Here is a 21,919-nt window from a genome sequence, read left to right on the forward strand (position 1 = left end):
ACTAACAATTTATTTTACGGCATTTCATCCATAAGGAGTGCTTCATACTAAGACCTACTTTACCGGGTTCTGACTCTCACAGGTGCCAATGGGATGCAGGAACACGACACAAGTATTTGGATAAGATTGCAGAATCGGTTAAGATCCTGCCAATGACGCGGCAGTTCGGTTCTGTCGCTGGAAATAGCTTGTTTGTTGCGTTAAGTGCACGGGGCCTTTGGAGGAAAAAGCAACACGGTTTTGAAATGATGCAGAACTTATGTATTTGAAGCCTACGTAATAGGAGCAAAGGTAAGCGTGTGTCGTTTTCTGGGTTTACATTTTCAATACTTTTATTTTTCGAGTATTAGGTTTTTATGTACTTAATATTTATATACAAATTGAAGTATTGCACTTCTAAAACATATCTACATAAATTTATGTTTCACAGTTTGGCATATTACTTTGTTGCTTGGCATCTAATAAGTTCAAGTACAAATAGATAAAGTGACCTGTTTAAAAAACGGCAAAGAGCTAATGTATTCTTTGGAAGTTAACATTAACCCAGTCCTAAGATAAACTACCTGGAAATCTCTACCTAATACATAATGTTCGCATATAATGACTGTTCCAATATTTCACTATCCTGTATATTTGTAAGAAAAATGTGTATTTCTATGATGGTGATATGAGCCTGCTACAAGGACTGATGCTTCCTTAACATCAGTATGTGGACAACGTTCAAGGACAGTGACAGGTATATAAAATCTAGTCGTGCAGCACATATACATATACACATACATATACACATACATATACACATATACACATATAAGATTAAAGACGAAAGAGTACGTTCATTGACCCGTTATAAATAATAACGTCGGATCTAATCCAGAAGGTCCTAAAACATGATATAAATAACGTCGGATTTTATCCTGAAGGTCTTTAAATATGATAAAAATAATGATGTCGGGTTGAATCAGGGAAGTTCTATAACATGGTATAAGTAACCCTGTCTGTATGGATAAGCTTGAAAAGGTTGGATGGCCTTTTATTCCACTATAACAGGCACTCTAGAAATACTTAGCGTATGCTGGGAGAAACGTGGTGTCTCTAACACACACGTGTCAATATTGATAATAACAGTATGATATATAGATAGATTCATAAAGGAAGAAAGTTGTCGAAAATTATATGTTTGATACATGTAGGTGAATTGTACATGCACAGACGGCAGCAACGTGTGAGGACTTTTATTTTCAAATAGCATGCAATACGTGTGCGTTTTTAGCACACTTTGGCATTTGAGGTCTATCAAAACTACGTTTGTATTTCGTGAAAAGGGAGAGGCGAGTCTGGTAAAGTTGATTTGAGGCATTAATTAAAATGTTTAAATCAAGTAGTTTGAAAATCGACATCGAATACGGTATCGCAAAATGTGATAAATGATGAATCCTCACAACACACTGTGTATACACCTATTTATATTTTGTGAGCTGTGCACAACAGAATATAGCGTAGGCATAAAATAATTATAATAACAACGGTATAAATGTTAGAGAGCGTGAATGTATGTGGGCGCGCGCGTGTTTTTCCATAGCTAAATGCAAAACATGCAACAGTTTCGTCTTGTTATATGTGCCGATGCTATTATGGAAGATCTTTGTTTATACGCCTTATTATTGAGGCTATGTAACAACTTTTAACGTTAACTTTAAAGTAACCTTGGGAATATAAGTGGTGGCATTTAACTCATCCGATAAATACCGTCAACACTAATTTGTGCTCATTCCACGTCGCAGTCTGGACATAACTGTATATTACATCAAGTCGTAGCAGTCTATTTCAATATTTAAAGAGTATATTACAAAATAACATGATGGTAGAAAAAAAAACTGATTTTGAAAGGAAACTGTGTTGATCATATGTAAGGTACTTCACAGGTGAAAAGTACACGAATGCAATTATGTGTCCGACTTGAAATAAACAGTCTGTTTGAACAGATGTATGGACTTGGGTTACAACTCCAACAAAATGGGCAATTGTGCCGCTTCTGAAGGGCTAGCCTCACGCCACGCTTACCTTTAGATGGACTTTTCGGCAAATGTACCTTGACAGTTGACCGTTGGAGTGGAATGGGCATGTCTTGAGGGGTGTGTTTATTGCGTTTGTTAACAGCGCCACGCCGCGGCAGCTGGCTACTCCTGCTGACTAATGAATTAGATGTCAAGGCAAACATCGCATTCCCGCTGTTCTTGACTCGATTTGCTCGATGGAAGATATCCAATGTGTAATTAAACTGATGCTCATCTTTCATGGGATAGGTGTTCTTTACCCACGATTTCCGCCGTTTGTAAGTGTATATGTTTCATTTTAGATGTGTAGGTATTGTTATCCTACATCCGTCTAGTTCCCTCTCTCTCTCTCTCTCTCTCTCTCTCTCACGCACACACACACACGTATACGCAAACAGGTGCCCCTGGCCAAAGACGACATCAATCTCCTGTCACCGAAAAATTTAAGGTTTACTGTTTCTGACAAGACATAAGTAACAACACCTCTGTCGCAATGATATGTGGACTTCAAGCACAATTTTACTTGCTACCAGTCTGAGTCACTGTCACCTGAAACAAATGTAGTGCTAGTATGAAAGTTATCCCCATTTGCGTTATATCAGTTACTTTCTTTAGAATAAAAAGAGTTCAATACCAGGTAACTTTATAGATAAAGTATGAACAGAGCAGACATATTAGACAAGTACAACTACACTGTTGTGGCGTTCAGCAAGTTCCGAGTCTATGATAGACTTGGGGGGGGGGGATGTAAAGCACGTGGACGGACCGCCACGTGGCCGGATTTTATCAATATTTTAAGTTTTGATCGTTAGGCCATGTTATGGTTTGTTCACAAAGGATTAACATAATTGACTATTATTATTCTGAGTTGATTTTATGAAGAGGTTATCTTTTAAAAAAATGCTCGATTTCATTTGTTAGGACTCAGATACCCGAGTACATGAATATCTCCACTCCTCGTCATGGGCGATGATTTTGGAGATACACGTTACGCCCCTTTGTACAGAAAAACAGCTCAAGGCATCCTTCCTTTCTGTTCATGACGTCTTTAAAGCATGTTGTATAGTATCGCCCGACTACCTCAGAAAAGGACAGTACTAAATCAAGGACAAGCCCAGAGGCGTAACGTGTTAAACATTGGGGAAAACGGTATAAAATATATTAATAAAATTTATTTATACCTCCACTAGTGTCATGGAAAGTGGAACGCTTGGTGCGTGTAAGTACTAGTAACAGTACCAACCATATCGTACAGGTGAGTAAGTAAGGGCCGTGGTACGTAAATGTGTTAAAAAATGAAAATAGTATCGTATTTGATTACGAGATCGAATTTGCGTTTAACCAAATATGCCAATTAAGAGGTTACCGTTAGGTTTGCTGTGTGTGTGAGGCAACGCCGTAGAGACTTCGGGGCCAGTGTGATTGGGAGTGAGAGATCGGTGTGATTGAAAGTCCGAGATCCTCAGTTGCCAGACACCCTCTTGTTTTTGGAAATTAACGGCCGCATTGAATAACAGCCCCCTCCCCAGCCCGATAGATTATGAAAGGTAGAATCTCCGGAATTGATATTATACCCGGACTCCAGGTTTCCTTACAGCTTTGGCGGGACTCCTTTCGGGCTGCATTTCAATATTTACATCATACACTTACATGTACATCTGTACACGTATATTCTTACTGACATTTACACTTCAAGAATGCCTTAACATATCGCATTCAACCAAACTATTCAAATGTTTGTCCCGCAGCTAATGGTGTATTTTCTTTTCTTTTCCGGATCGAACATGCTCACTCATCAGTCCTCGGACATTACTGGTAGAACAAATGGGTTCATGTATTATCGCTTGTTTGTTTGTCTTTGTCCTCTGGACAAAAAAAAGAGAGTGAGTAGATCCTTAAAAGGAGAGGTGTGTCCCCTACCCTGCTTTCTTTCGTCTGAGCAGTATGTGTATATGAGTGTATCATTTACACTAGCTAAAAGACAAGGACAGCGCTGCAGTTGTTAAGCACCTTGCGTCAGCGTGCGTATAAAATGTGGGGGTTAAAAGCTCTGCTGAAAACTCTGACATATCTTATATATATCCATGAGAGTAGCACTTGTGTCTATGCTGTCAAAGGCGCGGGGTAATTAGATGTTAGTAAAGCGTTTGTATTTATTCGTTCCCCCCAAAAAAAAGAAAAAAAAGTCAACACAAATCAGTCTGAGGGTATTGTCTTCACAATTGGTGACAAGCGCAGCTGTATTCATTGTACATAGAATCTAAAAAAAAAAAAGAGAGAAACGTGATTCTGTGAAGGTACCGTTTCCGAGCAAAATATATGCTTCTCGTGCCTTTTTTCAACTTTCTCTTTTTTCCCATACCATCCCTTAGAAGGTACGGTGGTTTTTTTAGCTAAGAAGAAGGTACATAGTCAAGACTTATAGTGTCGTTTGAACGAATGTTTTCAAAGAGAATTTCATTGGTGTTCACAGTAGATTAGATTTCATTGAAGGTGAGAAACAATTTGTGTTGGCACTTTATAAGAGAGAATTGCACCATGAAAAACGTCGCTTTTGGGGCAGTCTTTGCAGCCCCCGAGAATGTGTTGGAGGTATATTCTTACAAAAGCCACTTATCACATTTGCAGATCAAAGGTAGTTTCGCGTGGATAAATTCCTCTCAGTGGTCTATCTGTAAAGCAAGCATAATGGCAGGTTTCGCTGAAAGCATTAGAGGATCTTTCTTCCACGCTTTAATTTGTACATTGCAGCCTCGGTATTTTCTTCTAAACACTGAAGAAAAACGTTTGCTGTGTAGCTCTTAAGTAAAAACGTGATTCTAATCGAATTGCAGATGTTTTCTTAAAGAAATTGGTGTTCTTTCGTCTAAGACGTTTCACACGCTCGGTCATTGACCAACGTTAGCAGAACGTTTTCAGTGAGTTGAACAAGGCAAAGTATACAAAAACTCCCTCTAAACGATAAAGAGAAATTTTATCAGATATATCCATATAACGTACACTAATTCTCTGTTCCTAAATAGTTCCTAATACAGTAGTCATAAATAAATGAATTAAATTATAAACTATATACAAGTAGTAGAAAACCAATAAAAGTTGATCTAAATAGATGCGTTTTCAATCTTATTTATTTGTTAAACCAGATCAACACGGTGATTGTGATGAGTCTAACAGTGGTCTTACTAAAATCTCAATGTTTAAATCTTCATCAGTTTCATATTATTTCTATCTGAATTAACATATCATAACGAGCCAACAAGGGATGTTTGTTCGATATATCCAAATCACCCTAATAGCTCTCACGGGGAGCGACCTACCTTGTTGGTGGAGAGATTAAATCAACGCAGCCACGTTAAACCAATAATACCGCCAGATGGCAGTACGGACTGGGAGGAGTGATTGTCTCTCGGGGAGTTCCTCAAACAGCTTTCGGTTGTTTTTACGTTCAGATTTGCATTGGTAATAACCATAGAAAGCGGTGAACTAGCTTCCAGCGGTTTGACCCGTGTGTTTGAAATGAGTAAGGTAAGCGGTTTTTTAAATAATCATTTTAGTATTATTACAAGGCTGTACTTTTATGTCACCACGTGTGTTAGATGTTACTTGGAACAATGAATCACGCAGAGGGTAATTGTTCACGAACACGCATGTTCAAACGTTCCAGAGCTGATTCTGTAAATACCCACCCTTTATAAGCTGATGGTACTCTGTAAGTTAATGACACATTCGTTGCCCTCTTTATTTACAGGTAGATAATTCTGATTCCTCAGTTCGATAGACAGTGACAGTTGTATTTATTTCTCATTGCTTTCCCTTGTCTTTTGTCTAATGATGCAAATTTGCCTTATAGGATTTGTGTGTTTTAGAATGGAAAGTGGTAATGGTGCAGGTGGCAACTGAGCTGGCTTCATCGAATCAAATTACTCTTTGGGAACGATGATTGGTATTATGTCATCATTGGAGTAAAACTGTTCTACGTCGTTTCCATCTGTTGTTTTATTTATCTCCCTGGCGCCGATTTTAATACTTACTTAAATGTTTCAAATCACAAAGTTATGGTTTTTGTGAAGAATGGAGGATATGAATGCTTTGCTAGAGTTATTTTCAATTATGACATACAGACTTTATGAGACACGCACAAATAACCTAGTTAACTTACCAGAGGGAGTCTGCACGGTACTTGTTCACTTGGTTTTAATGGAATTTTGACTACCCGTTGCATAAATGGCTAAATAGCAGTAATAACAAAGTTAAGGTTATCAAGAGTTTTGTTTACTGAACAGAACATAATTGTACATAATTGTACGGAGAAAAAAAAAACTGTCTCCTTGAAACACTGCGGATATACAGGCCCGAAGCCGGGGGGGGGGGGGGAGGGTTCGAAAGAACCGGATTTTTTGTCAGGAAAAGGTCCATTCTGGGTAAAATCTGAGCTAGGTACACAAAGTTTTCACTGTAAAAGGTCCACTTTTTTTGGAAAAGAACCCCCCTTTTGAAATTACTGGCTACGGGCCTGATATAATTAGAGTTGCTCCGCTACCTACAATGTACTTCTAGAATAGCAAATAACAAAAATACTGCATTTCTTTCTTTTTAATCGCCTTTATATAACTAGTTGTACAAAAAGACAGGTAGCGAATTTCTCTAGGATTTTGTGAGAATCAATTTCGTTCTGTACAGTGAAGTGGGGATTTAATGGTACATAACGTTTGAATATGTAACCGATCCTCTAAAGGATAGTGCGTCAATGGACCAATAACCGTACCAAAAGGACACTCATCCTGTCCTTAACTAAGCGTGTGTCCTGAAAGCGATGACACGAAGTACTTCCATTCAATTAAGGCGTCTAAATGGACACCCGAGCGATAATTGTAAATTAGTATCATGATCATTTAATGGGAGACCCAGTCCTCAGTGACCGATTGTCCGCGTTTTTAGTGCAATTTAGCCGCTTCGTTAATCCCATCGACACCCTACGTCTGCACTCGATCCGCTGTTGTTTCTATACAGTTTAATTATTGATACTCAGCTGATTGCGTTTTGCAGTTTTCACGATGGGGCGGATTGTTTTCAATTAATATATAGCCTAAGTGACCCATCTCATGGTTGTTGAAATCGTATTTAATTTTCTCCAAATCCCTATCGTAAACGGCCTTAATTATGGGTATAGTAAAGTAGTTTTAATATCCTCATATATTATTCAGTGGCACCGGGGACGTGTTTAATTGGGTGTGTGGGTGGTTCCTTTTTAGGAAAGTGTTATTCACAGGGTTCTTCGTTGCATATGAGCGCATTCTGAACATATGATCCGCGGACTAACTACCAACTAAATGTGGCAGACTGAACTTAAAAGCAGCGCCGCTTAATCCCATTTACCTATCTATCTATCTATCTATCTATCTATCTATTTGTCTGGCTGGCTGGCTGACTAGCTGGCTGACTGTTGCACATTGCATTTTTGAAAATGTAAAATACCAAGTACATTAACTGATTTGTAATTGTAGCTGATATTTGATAATCTGGATGACTAGCAAAGTGATTACTTTACGGTTTATTTGATTCATCCCCATCATTATACATGTAGTTTCATTTTTTTTTTCAAATGATAGCTACATTGCCCATCCTTCATGTTGGTCTCTGGCTGAATCATACTCCAATAATTAGCGTGATTCGATCAAACAACAATATATACCCAGGATAGATTTTATTTACATTCTGGTGTTCCCATGGTCTTTCACGCCTCAGTTTGTCATTGAATCAAGTCATATCAATGAAACCTGTACATCAATACCCTAAACTGACAAATAATCATTTAGTGATTTTGTCCGCGGGCTTGAAGAACATGTATGTCTGTTAGTTCTATTGCCAATTTCTTACTAAAATAGCATATTAGCTGGGGTTCAGAAGTATGTCACTTTAGGTTATATTGGAGTAAAGTACAAATTAAGTACCACAAGTCCACGTTCCCCGGTACCGGTAAATTGTACCGTAACGGACACTGTCTGCATGCGCTGTTTTATCACTTTTCTCGTATATCATGTACATGTACATCACACATGTGATACATTACGCCGATGTTACAGGAATGGAAATCCGTTAGGAACCGTAGTCCGCTTCCCATTATGTGCTTTGTACAGGTGACATTTGTCCCATATTCTAACTCCAATACTTCAACTGTAGTTATCATATGGGGGGGGGGGGGGGGGGGGGGGCGGACTTCCATTCCTAGGACAACCATTCCTGTCTCACTGGGTATCACACGCTGTCAGCAGCCTGTCAGGACTCATGTTGCATCCCAAATTCCCCGGGGCCTGCGGGATTCTCAGATCCAGAACAGGCAATTACCAAAACGTGGATTGTGAAGTTTGGAAGAAGAGTGTGCCGATAATGCATATTACTTACATTCTGCTGGATTCAGCTCAAAAAAAAAAAAAAAAAAAAAAAAAATAGCACTGCACTACCGGATTAAAGAATCAACCAACAATTCCAGACGATAGTCGCAGTTGGATCTTGTTTAGTAATTTAGATAATGGATGAGCCAAGGACACGAATCGAGCAAACGTTTTATTTCAATTTATATACTGGGTTGCAAAAAAAAAAAAAAAAAAAAAAAAAACTCTTGCAATGTTAAACAGTAAGTATCATGTGTATTTGATGAGGTAGCTGGCAGTTTTCAACGTTTATATTTTTCTGACTGTATTTCATAACCTTTGATGTTCATAAAACGTTTGTTAACGTATGATTTCCCGAATAATGATTGTATAAAGAATATCGATCTGACACAATTATGAAGTAAACAGGTACTTGTTAGTTTGTAGCATGGTATTCTTGACTACCAAGCTTAATATTTTATATACTATCTAAAATGTATGACTCTCTCTCGCTGCTTATTGACTTTTTTCACTTCTACATAATGCACACAAAAAGTGCTTTGATCAGCGTTATAAAGAGCGTTAGCACCTCGGACACTTAAAACGTATGTGAGGTATTCAGACTGGGGTAAATTTTTGATCAGTTATACGCATATCGTAATATGGGAATATATATTATAAAATTTAAATATTTGTTAAAAACAAAATTCATATTCATGTAATTATAATAATTTTTTTTTTACCCACAAAAGAGGATATGCTTTTGGTTTCATGCTGTCTGTCACTCTCAGGGTGGCTGTATGGCTAGCTTTTAGCAACATTATGCAAAAAGTATAGACGTGTCATGATGGAATGCTTAGAAACAGTCGGAACCAAAGTAACTCACAGATACAGGTAGATGTGTTAACTTGCAATTTTATTTCGAAAAGTGGCAGACGGCTTTTGTTGACATTGTCACGGCAGGTCAGTGAGAATTTTGGGATGATTAGTCAATTATTTAGTGACTTGTATATTAATATGTAATTATTCATAATGAGAATTGAGCAATTTTATTAGTCAGTTAAATAAAAAAAATACAATCGAGGTGTTTGGGTGGATGTCTGCGCCCTGCAGGTAGGCTCTGCAGGTACTACTATTATTATTAACATTATTATTATTAACTAAAGGACTTCATGTGAAGGCATCGTTTATGTCACTTCCTCAGTCTATGTCTATCTGTCCAGTGTCATTGGCTTTTTAAAGTTGAATCTTTCATCTGCTCCTTGTTTTTTTTCTGCCCCACCATCAATCTTGGATCATTTTAATCAAACCAGTGAAGCAATGACAATTAGAATATCCTAACCATCGATGAAAAGGCGACTTAATTAATTAATTGCATTATCTTGCTGGCTAACAAGTTGGCGTTATCCCCGGGGAATGTTGTATTTTATTGGTTCTTAATGCATTGTGGCTGATAGAAAAGGAACATCAAAACGGTTTAAAAAGGAAAAGAAACTAATTAAGCCCTAATCAAGTCTTGAAAACTACCGTTATATGACGTTGTTAGTCGACGGAATGGAAATTGCAATGTTTTGTTGCACTTAACAATAATATTGGGTTGTTCGAATTGATGAATGATGCATTGCAGAGTACATCAATTCAACACTACAACTAGGCTATTTTACGACACTTACATTTCAGTGACAATATGATATTTTAGCGTGACAACATTGAAACCAATATCAGTAACGGCTTGGCAACAAATACATGACTGTAGTACAGCACCATTATGGAGGGTGTGAAGTTGATTGGGTGTATACTAAACGCGTGGCGCGCGTGTGTTTTTGTCTGTGTGTGTGTGTGTGCGTGTGTGTGTGTGTGTGTGAGAGAGAGAGAGAGAGAGAGAGAGAGAGAGAGAGAGAGAGAGAGCGTGTGTGTGTGTGTGTATGTGTGTGTACGCGCGTGTGTGTGTTTCCAATTCGCAAGATTGCATCCAACTGTTTAGGCCAATCACAATAAACATGTTAAGTGGCCGCAAAAGGCAAAGAGGCTCCCTTTCAGTGACTTCCTTACGTAATATACGGATTTTCATGTTGTTTATATCTTCAGTTTGTGAGGTGCTGTCCCGCTCGCTGTGAAAATCATTAATTATTTTATTGCACAACCCAGCAAACGCAGAATGTTATTATAACGTTACCGTAACGATTTTATAACAAAAAAATCGTTATGATAACGTTATAAAGCACTCTGTGGAATCCCCCCCCGTTCCGTCTGTGACACTTTAATTACATATGTGTACAGTGACTTTGGTACTGGGTATCACATATGGACATTGTTGTGTCAATTCTACGGAAAGCAAGTTGGTGGACGGGGTAAATGCTTGTAAAATGTGCATATTTGATCGCCTGTTTGGATTCGATTCACTTGTCTCTGAGACAACGGTCAAGCTAATGATGTGCCTTTGATTGTAGTGGTTTATTGTTCTACAAATATATATTAGAGAGCATGACTTTCACGTGTAGTTATTTCAGTTATGATGTCTCATGTTAACGTAAGTGTATGGTATTCTTAATTTACATGCCGATAGATAAGGATTCTGCATGCTTGTGACGTGTCCAATTTAAAATTGTCGACATTAAGGCAAAAATACTCAGAAATGCATTTGTCTCTTTATTTTGCTGGGAAAGAAAGAACGAAAGTCCCTGGTAATCTAGGCATGAGTAATTCCGAGGATGATGATTTTAACAAATCGTGACTGACGTTATACTTTCCCATAAAATGGAGACACGAGGGAATAGTGTAATGAAATTAAGCGCTTTATTGGAGTTTTTTATTGGCGTCATTTGTAGCGTATTTCCGCCGTAGACACAGCGTCAATAACTATAAAAAGCGGTTTGTTTATTTAACTGTTTTATATCATGGTCCGCTGAGGAATCCGGGCGTTAAGATGCTACAAAGACGCGACATCGGTTGAAATCAGGCTGCACTGGAGAGGATTTATTGAGAACAGAAGTTGGGCTAAAAAAGAAAAGAGGTGCGACATTGATTCACGTAGGAATAGCAATAAGTAGGTACCGGTTCACTTCTAACTTTATCTTTACGCCTCTGCTGCGTTAAGAAATAAAAAACGCGCGAAATCAGAACAGTGTATTTTCAAACACTAGCTATAAGTGTATATCAGCATAATTGAAACCCTTAGGCAAAAGCAAACACAATTTTTAAAGTTGAATATGAGAGAGAGAGCGAGAGAGAGAGAGAGAGAGAGAGAGATTCACGATAAGGAAGTTTCAAGTCATCAAGATGCAAACATAACGCCCCACATACTATTATAGTTCATTACGCTGAAACAGAGGCGAGAAGAAGGGTTTTATAATTAACAACGGCTTACATGTATGAGCAAGTTAGTAGACGTAGAAAGGCTCAACATTTCCCTAGCCTGCGCATCTGTAGTTTACACTGATGTCTATGATGTTGTACAAATGCACCTCTGTTCCTTAAGTATGTTTTGCATAGTTGCATCGATTTGATCCTAAAACCGTGGTTTATGGTAGACCGTATGCCATTTTTTTAAAATTCAATTTAATTTAATATAAGTACTCGTCATTTTCTTAAATCTACTCGATTTTAAATTGACTGTTAGTGTAAAGCTACTTCTTAAAGGACTCACTTTGAAATGGTGGCATCATGTCGTCGAAATAAGTGCGTAAACATCAATGTTATTGGAATGATTTTACATGTAGATAGTTTTACTTCAGTTAGTAATTTGATTAACCGACAAACAGCTAAGAAGTAATCACTGACGTAAACCTTCTGATGCCTTAACTATGTGTGTTTTAATTAAAATGCTAAAATTCACTATTAATTCTTTTATTTTATTTGCCTGTTTGTTTGTTTGTCTGTTTACTTGTTATTATTACATGTATAAACGAATGATACTGTCAGAAAGGTCGCTTTCATATCATATAATATATGTATAACCAGCATCATTGTTCAAAGCTATATTCAATCGTTTGTTCCTCGTTCACTTACTGAAGGTTGGCATACAAAATGAACAGAAGAAGAAAACGTCTTCAAAACGGCATTATTTTGGGCAGATATCCTGTGAATTAACATGTGGTAAAAAATCGGAGTCTGAAGACCGATACTAGTGTCACTTCGTCGCACGTGTCGTTAACAGTACATGGGGAATGGTAGACTAAAATATATGCCCATGTATTATGATGTACAGTATTTTTCATGAAAGAGTAATTTTACTTAAGCCGAATTGTGTGTGTGATATGCGAGAGAGAAGGGTGCCAAATAATTGCTGTTAATATCTAGTCTTACATGTAATCATTATGTGCAATTTCATTTAATAACCGGAGCGGAACCATTTGAGATTCGGAGATTATTAAAATGTCCCCTTGGCGTCAGAAGTGCTATTGCGTTACCTGTTCGCAATCAGTTAATCGGGAATATAGGTTATGAATTCTGTACAAACGGATATAGCTCAGAATGTTCCACTTGGAAGTGTCCATGATCGCGCGTGAAGTGCAATGTGCCGTTTAATTGGAAACGCATGAACACGTCATGTTAGGTTATTTTTGAAATAATAATAGAACTGTTATCTAACTTGAAAAAATATGTCCACATCTATTCATTCAAAACTTTTTTCGCGTTAATGGAAGTTTATTCGCACCAGCTCCATTTATCCGTGTGATACAATGACTAAAATCTAATTTATCCCACGAGATTCGTGAGAACCAAAGCCAGATTAGTTTTTTTTTCATCGAGTTCAAATACAGTTATAACAGATGCAGATGACGAGGATTGGATTTTTTCAAAGAACTGAAACTATTTGATGACAAAAGGCATAGAAATGAGAGACAAACACGATAAGTCTTCTTTTCCTGCGTCCGCAATGAAAGAGGAAACGAACGATTTCATTATCTCATACAGATGCTTAATAATGAGGTGTATTGGTAGGTCACATTATTGTTGACGATTTTTGATTACATTATACTTCCTTACAGACCTAACCATATATATCTAATGTAATCAGTGTACTTCGCGAGAACTTTATCTCTTCGATATATATTCGATATCATCTACTTGTCAGAAAAAATATATTAAAGTGGCATTAGTTTGCACGTTTATTACATATAAAATGGCATCATGTTTGAAAAAGAATGAACGTAATTTAATAAACGTTGCCATCCCACCTCGGCACTTTCCCTTGGAAACGTAGTTAGCTTTCGTCAGGTAATTCCATCCATTTAAATGAAAACTCTAATCTTATTATGGCCGTGTAAATTAAATGTGTCGCACAGTAAATCAACCCTGGGTTCATCTAATGTTACTTATTAGTGGAAGTGTCATTTGACGGATGTTTCAAAAATTGAACTAGGCGTCCCACAGGGCAGGCGTCAGGTGTCACGTCCCTGGGGCAGTATCGGAATGACTTTGTGTCCATTTCTAGTTTGGTCATATCCCCATGGCAACGACTGTTAACACGCTTCCAGATTCATTGCGTGGCTATCAGTCACGCTGTACTGTATTGGTTCCGATTGCAGTTCAAGCAGAGTTTAGATCATGTAATCATGTTAATAGTAGCTTGGGTTATTTTGAGACCAAATACCATAATCAATACAAATTGATTATTATAAGTAACATTGTCCTGTTAGTGTTCGTACATTTCCGTTTTAACTTACAGCTTACACTCATTTTGTGTACCTGTGTCGGCATATACGGCAATTCCGGGTAACTTTGAGAATCAAGCAGTTTAGAGACGACTGAAAATTCGTGTATGTTGTCATTCGACCTCTGAAAGACTCGACACTGATTTAAAATTTGTCATACTCAAAAGAACGAAACCATACAATACCATTATATATATATATATATATATATATATATATATATATATATATATATATATATATATATATATATATATATATGTGATAGTAATTAACACATGTACACTGCTAATTTGTATCATGTTGACATTTTGGTACATGTAAGACTCATGACTCATCAAGTAAGTTCAAAGTGACTTCCTGCAATAATTACAAATGCATTGTTCAATGTGCAAGTCCACGAAATATGTAGCAGTATGTGGTAAACTTATTTTTCAGCCAACATGTAAAGTAATCAACAAATGACCACGATTTGCGTTGTGTCGTGCTACCTTTCGTGACTGTATAAATACCTCGCGTAAACATGTTCCCATTACTAATCCCTTGATAGGGATTGCATGCCGTAACTGTGTGTCACTGAATGGTCGAAGTTATCCCAATATAAACATCGACATCGGTACTAGTGGCTTTATCTTGACTTTGCTGTTTTTTTAATTGTTGCTTGATTTGCGCAGTGCACTTAATTCCCTGTATAATATAGAAATCTACATTTTTGTGACGAAAATAAATATCGTTGTAATAGGATGGGATACCGGGGCCCAATACACTTAGCTGTACTAATGAATGATGGTTAGTGAAAGTATCCGTGTGAATAGGAGTACGTTATGAAATATCCATCACCTGTTCTAAATATGGAGAATTGACCGATCTTGTAGCCGACTACCGTTCATTACATATCCCTTTATTATTATTATTATTTTTAGGGGGGGGGGGTCCGGTAGCGTGTTTACTTTTGTTGAAAGGTTTTGACAAATGTTTCATTTCGTCTTAATGTTTAAGCGTTAACAATGTTAATATCTCCCAACTATTTCCATGCATATTACACATGTGAATGCTTGCCAAAAATAATATAGAACGCGTTAAAGATGAAATTGGCGGACATGTGTTTAGGAGAAAGAGAGCAGAAAGACTGGTTTATATATATATATATATGTATGTATGTGTGTACGATGCGACCCCCCTTCCCCATAAAAAGGAAGGCAAACATTAGCAAATATACACGTATAACGGTAAAATTGGGACTTCAGCTGCAGCTGTGCTAGTAAATGAACTTAGGGAGATATTGCTACTTACTCATTACTTAATAAAAACAAAACAGTTTATCAATATCCAACACAGATACCCAGCATTCGTAACACATATATTATACATTTACCCACGACACCAATTGCCAGATCAGCGTTGTGTTTCCGACATTACCCGTGCGCCGTAGATGCAATCTCCCTTTGATGCTGGATGTACAAGTTCTAGAGATCGATTGTACACGCCTTCGTGGGTAGTCAGCCAGTCGCGCTCTGCTACAGCAGTAAATCATTGTGCAACACTGGTTCTGCTCTCTTTTTGTGTGAGTTATTCATAATGTTTGCGTTATTCCTTTTGCAGATTTAATTCTTTCGAGTCTGCGGGAATTGGTCACACGGACCGGAGCTGAGGCTGGGGTACTGTAATCAGCTGCAGTGCGGATTCCTCGGTAAGTATTTTGGCACTATTTGATCAATTAAATGACTTGTATTAACGCTGACGGAATCAGAGGAGTGCCCAGCGGATAGTTCCCTTCTCTCACCCTCCCCAAGGAAAATGTGAAGAGCGGAACAAGGCAAACCCAAGCATTTCTGTAAAATGTCTACTGTTTTATTTTTGATTGGCATTTTTTTCTAATCCTTGCTCTCCACCCTCATTAGACAAACCTGCTACGATCATAATGACGGGAGCCGGTACTCATTTCGAGTCACTTTAAGATGCGCAAGGTCCTCCTTGTTTCTCTTTTGGTTACCTCGAAATCATGATTCATACATGTACGTATCTCTTTTATTGACGGATCTTTTTTTCTGGACGAGTAAGAGAACTACATGACATTGGTATGTTTGGTTTGGTACTCTCCCAGCCCCCGCCAACACGGTAAATACTAGTATGTAAATGGTGAGAAACTTCTGGCGGACCCAGGGGTTTACTTAAAGGGGATAACAAGGGTAATTATCCCAACTGAAGCAAAAATAGCAAAAATTTTATTTCGTAAAATGTAAAAAAAGGTCACAGAGATGGAGGATGGCATGGAATTGCCTTAATTATTTTACTTGTTATCCAAAGTGACGGAGAATGTGTAAAAAAATGTACCTCCGACATTGAGAAGGAGGCTTTCGCCTGTGATCCAACCCACCCCCAAACCCCACCCCCAAACCCCACCCCCACCTCCGCCTCACCCCAATACACCCCATCCCGTGCTGAATGTACATTTATTACATTTACGTTATTTCTCACCAATACTAGTAGGCCAATACCATGAACAAGGTATCATGACCAGCTGGGTCAAATAAACTTAACTTGCCATAACCCAGACCTATTTTCTGTCAGATGAAATAAACCGATACGTCTATTTCCACGGCATAAGACCTGGGTCTGCCAGATATGGTACGTGTTGTGAACTGAGGTTTGTTATTGACTATCACTAATTACCCATGTTTTGATGCTCTATTGGTCTGGAATAAACAAGCATTGTACACTTACAAAACACTATATGAAATGATGAATAGGTGCATGGTTGTATAGTAAGCATAGCTTCCGTATGCTATACTGGTACATTGTATTATAACAATGGATTTTACTCTTGGATGAGTTTATTTGTATGTCCGAAGTGTCTTCGCTGTAATCATGCGTCGTTCCCTTGTTATAGTGCATCCGCAGCTGCGCGGGACTCATTGTTTCACTGCTCCGTAATTACAAGCACCCGAAGGCGCGCAGTATGCTCTCTTTTTGAGTCGTTTCTGTAACGCTATGGGTCACTGTGCCTCTCATTTCCGTTCAAAATGGTGCTGAGCGACAAGTATGTAATTGATTGACGATATACTTGTTTGTTCGGACCCTGTTTTATTTATTTTTAACAGACCAGTGAAAAATCCATTGCCTGATGCTCCTTTCTTTTCACTCTCTCTCTCGCTTTTTGTCTCTTCCTCTCTCCCCCACCCTTCCCCCTCTCTTTCTCTCCCTCTCCCCCTCTCACTCTCTTTGCCTCTCTCTCTCTCTCTCTCTCTCTCTCTCTCTCTCTCATGCTTACCCATACTCTGCCGCCCTCTCGATCAATTATGACCCGTTCGAAATGAGTTGATTATGTCTGTATTGAACTCTCTCGCCAATGAAGCGCAGTGAATGCAGTTCAAATACATGTCAGTCAGCGTTTCATGTTGCATTAAAGTGTGGTATGATACGCGTTTCATTAGTACAAACGGATGAGAATTCTGAACACGTATGTTATCATGCCCAGCCGGTAAAATAAATGCGGTTTAAATGCGTGCTTGGTTTCGTGATTGGTTTTGGGGAATTTACACGATGTGGTGATGCTCATCTGGAGTATTTCCCGCTGAATTATTTTACTGTTTTGTATTATTTATTTCTTTATTTTTTTCTTTATTTAGACCTATTTAGACCAAGCCGTACCCGCATCGGTATTGAAATATATAGGGAGATGGACAACTTGACAATATGTAACATTAAACAAAGTCTGACCCTTATATTTCACGCTCCAGTATATGTAGAAGTACTATTTAAAAATAGATAGCACTAAGCATAACATGTTTTGGCCACGATTTGATGTAGACGTTCTCACTCCTCGCCGTCGTATGGCGCGCTGAAAGCTAGCATACACTGTACATCTTTCACCGCTAGTGCCAAGTTTACCCCGCTTCAACCCCTCAGTGCTGAGTGCTTAGCGGGGAGACAGCAGTTACCAACTGGCAGTGGTACATGTTTTGGCATGTCGAAGCCACGTCTTCCACTCTGGAGGTGGACACTCTGAGCACAAAACCATCCGGCCGTAGAAGAATTACTTAAAATAAACGCAGCTCTCGCGCTAGACACCGTAAGTTAACTGGGCTTGTTTTGACTGGTGCCTCACCAGGTTGTTCTACAGCCCAAACAGCTAGAAGCAAGTTTTTAAAAGGGAGTACCCCCCCCCCCTTTCCGGATCCCCGTGACGTCATCACCAGAAGGCCGGTCTAAGTGTTCAATTTTTGAAATGCATGTTGATATATGTACACGAACCTTACAATGTGACAAGACACCTAATTTGTCTTTTCAACGGGTCATTTAATTCCCGACAGTAAACTACCACTGTTATATGTTTGTGCATGATACTATAGCCACACACAGCTCACGACGTTAGATTCCTCGAAAATTAATATATGAAAATGACAACTACCATTACTGCTAGGTAACGTAGGAAACAAGGACTGATCAGATGACGGAGACACCCTTTTCTAAGTTTAAAAGTCTCCGAATTTAAAAACGTTGTAGGGTAATAACCTAGCTCGCTATATATATATTCTAACATAAAAACGCAAAGCTTTTATCTCAACTTTAGTCTGTTTCACTCATGGGTAAAACAATTAATTCCACTCCTGATGTGTCAGATAACGCGTGCTTCATTCACGCGACGCACATCATGTTGTGGGTAGTGGCGTTTATCAAATCCCGTGAGATTTGTTGAGCTGTCAGTAGACAATTCGTTGAATATTTTATGACTGTTACGCTGTCATTACTCAGAACATCGAAACAATAGTTGCTATTTCCATGGTCAATTTTTCCATTTCATTGCCAACGGTATGATTCTCAAAACGCGGTGAGAGCTTGTACATGAAACCCGTGGTATTGAAGATAAATTGGAAACCTTGAATATGATCAATTGTTAGAATTGCTGGGCGTTGGGTAATATGTTTATTCGGAGAAGCTAGAGTCTAGAGGGTTACTTTAACTGAGTTGTTCTTTACAAGAGCTGACTTTTTGCCGTCCCTCTTCATGCTTACTTAATGATTGTAACAGTAACGAGACAGCGTGTACTGGTACCAGTTAAGAAATCTAACATAACAATTAAAATGTGCCTGTTGACGCTCAATCCGATTCTTCATCATATTCTTGTCTCTGGATGTGTTTTATCGCTTACCATAGATGTCCTAACAACCATGCGTCTAAGATATTAACTTTGATTCATTCCACCCTAAAGTGTGCATCATTCGGCAATCTCGTTTTCTCACGCGTGAGCAAGAGTGTTGTCTCTTGTTAGGAGAAGAGGCATTGCAAGAGTGTAAAGGGTCATTCAATAATACCATTCTCCTCCTTGGAATTGTCATTCCCAAATTATGATATGGTGGTAAACAAATACTTTTCGCCGTGATGGTTATGATTTCCCAACACGAAAGGAATCCCATCCTCTTGTGATGATTTAAGATTGAAGAAAAAATAACAAAATAGGGAAATGTCCAATGATATCAAGCAATCAACCAATCACTTAAGTTTCTACATGGAAAGAGCTGCATTGTAACCAGATATAAGCCTAGTTCGTTAAAACACCGATTGAAAACCGCTTTGGGAACAGAACAAGCTGTCGCATTTGGCTTCCAACAGGTTTGTGTATATTTCAAACCAAATTAGCGTCAGGCTGAAAGTAAATTATAAATATGAAATCGACTCCTAGTTTCTGCAGAGCACTATCCCGTTGCCATTAACTTTGGCCACTGAGTGACCTTTCCTTCCAACGTCAGGTACTTCTTGATGTACAGCGACAGTGCAAGACGCCGGCGTGCCACCCATCATATTGGTAATGGAAGCTGAAAATGAATTGGTACATTAAAATACAGCGAAAGTGAAATCCCATGTTTACACGAAAAAGTTCTCAGGTTGTATCCTACACGTAGAGTCTCATGTCTAGACGTTATTTCCGTCCGACCAAAGGAATACAATACGAGCCCTTCTTAATATCATGTTTACGTCTGCTACTCTTTAATTGTGGTGGGTTAGTTGGGGAAGGGGGAAGCCACTTGACAAATTTGTTGAAACGCTTGCTGTTAAAATCATTTTTCTTTTATATCGGTTGTTCAGTGTTGACGTCTAGCTGTTAACAAGAAAGTATCGGGCATTTAGAGCCAAATATTTTGAAATTTTTAAATATGCCCCAGTGAAATTCGGAATTCTGTATATATTCTTCTGTATGTCTTCAGAATAATTGCGTTAGGTCTTGGTGGAGGCAGGCATAAAGGTCGAAAACAATAACAGTTATAACAACAGTAATAATAATAATAATAATAATGATAAAAAATAATGTTATCGCATTCCACGTACGCTCATAGCGTGGCTAGTAACTGACAGCTGTCATCAAGTAGTCCTGGAATCCTATCAACAAACCTACCGTCAGCATTTTGTTAGAAAAGTAATATTTCCGTGGCGTATTACAGCAACGGTCTACATATTATTCCATTGCTTAAGGTATACGGAACTCTGCATTATAAGCAGTCGAACTTGATGGCTTAGGATAAGTAAAAAGATTGTCTCACCTGGCATACCGTACTAAAAATGCCATTGTTTTTTTGTTAACTTTTTGCTCTATTGTATGGCGGATGTATAATTTAATTTTATGTTGTTACTATCCCCCATCTTGTAACTTAGTATCATACATGTATTACATTTAATAAATGACAATATCAGTCATATGGACTTATTTCTTATTTAATTTTGAGCAAAAACTGAGCTTCGTTGTGCTTGTGAGTATTTGGCTACATAAAGATGTTTGTTCACCAAAACAACGGCACTTGTACGACGGCGAAACGTTATTGCATTTTTGATACTTTACAGGATATGACAATACACCGCCTCCAAGCTGATAAAATATAAACATTGATCTTATTTCGGAAAAAAATGATGATTGTTTTTTTAATGACGAAAACGTTAATCTTCTTTTGTTCTTTTTCTATGTGGTTGTCGTTGATGTTTGGTTCGTGAAGTCGCCATACAGTACAGATTCCATTTAGATTACTCTCTTTTCTTACATCATGTTATGAAATGTAGACTAAAAGCATCTTCCCGTAAGTGGTTTCTTGTCACAAAAGGTGAGCATAAACTCCCAATAGAAGACATGGGGAACTTTGTCTATGCGGTCTAAATTAAGTCTCATTTAATTAACTGTGATTATCGGGTAATCAAACGCGTCGCCCAGTCGTTGAATTATTCAAAGGCACGTCGAGTCTAATGCATGTCTGGCATAATCATACATGTATAGTAACGTACAGACGTTTAAATAGTGTAGTAATTCCAGAAACTCTGGAAATATGCGTACTAACTGAAATGCAGGAGCTGAATGGCGAGTGTTGAGGGCATAGAAGGTTTTTCCTTTATATGAAACGCCAATTGTAATCAACTTTGAATAATAATAATTATCTTTATTTTATACATTTCCATAAGTTAATTAAATGAATGTACTTCTTTAAAACAGATAAAATGATGGACTTAAATTAACAGATTGGATTATATTGAATGACAATTAATCAAAGTATTTACATGAATAAAAATAGCATTTGTTTCCTTTAAGATATATATAAATATATATGTAATGCAATTAAGGTCCCTTTCAACGATGATTCTTGAAGTCTATTGAATCTGAAAGTATTCAGCTTCTATGATGTGGCTGTATTTGGAGATGTGGCAGTTCTCAATTTAGGGACAGTTTATTCTGTAGGCCGCATATCAAATATAACCTTTTTTATTTATCTCTAGAAGTAGATGGTTTATTTCGTGATCTTTGAGCATACTGTTTGGTTTCGACAGCTAGTATGTTAAGCATACAATAATATTG

At 38.0% G+C, this 21,919-nt stretch overlaps 1 protein-coding gene across 5 annotated transcripts in view; it reads left to right on the forward strand.

Moving 5' to 3' along the window:
• The first annotated feature begins 210 nt into the window (after positions 1 to 210).
• The window catches only part of LOC106164774 (5-hydroxytryptamine receptor), a 108,179-nt gene continuing 86,470 nt past the window's right edge, over positions 211 to 21,919 (forward strand). For 2 of the 5 annotated variants that reach the window (XM_087013512.1, XM_013542789.3), the window contains exons 1-2: positions 5,461 to 5,582; positions 15,688 to 15,775. The gene's annotated coding sequence lies outside the window, so the exon portion shown is untranslated. Of the gene's footprint in view, positions 292 to 3,130; positions 3,313 to 5,451; positions 5,583 to 15,687; positions 15,776 to 21,919 lie in introns of those variants that run through there. The other 3 variants (XM_013542790.3, XM_013542788.3, XR_015334575.1) reach the window with 3 other exon arrangements.

This window comes from Lingula anatina, chromosome 5 (genome assembly GCF_051362555.1).
Source record: "Lingula anatina isolate TDL-2025a chromosome 5, LinAna3.0, whole genome shotgun sequence".
Classification (NCBI taxonomy): domain Eukaryota; kingdom Metazoa; phylum Brachiopoda; class Lingulata; order Lingulida; family Lingulidae; genus Lingula; species Lingula anatina.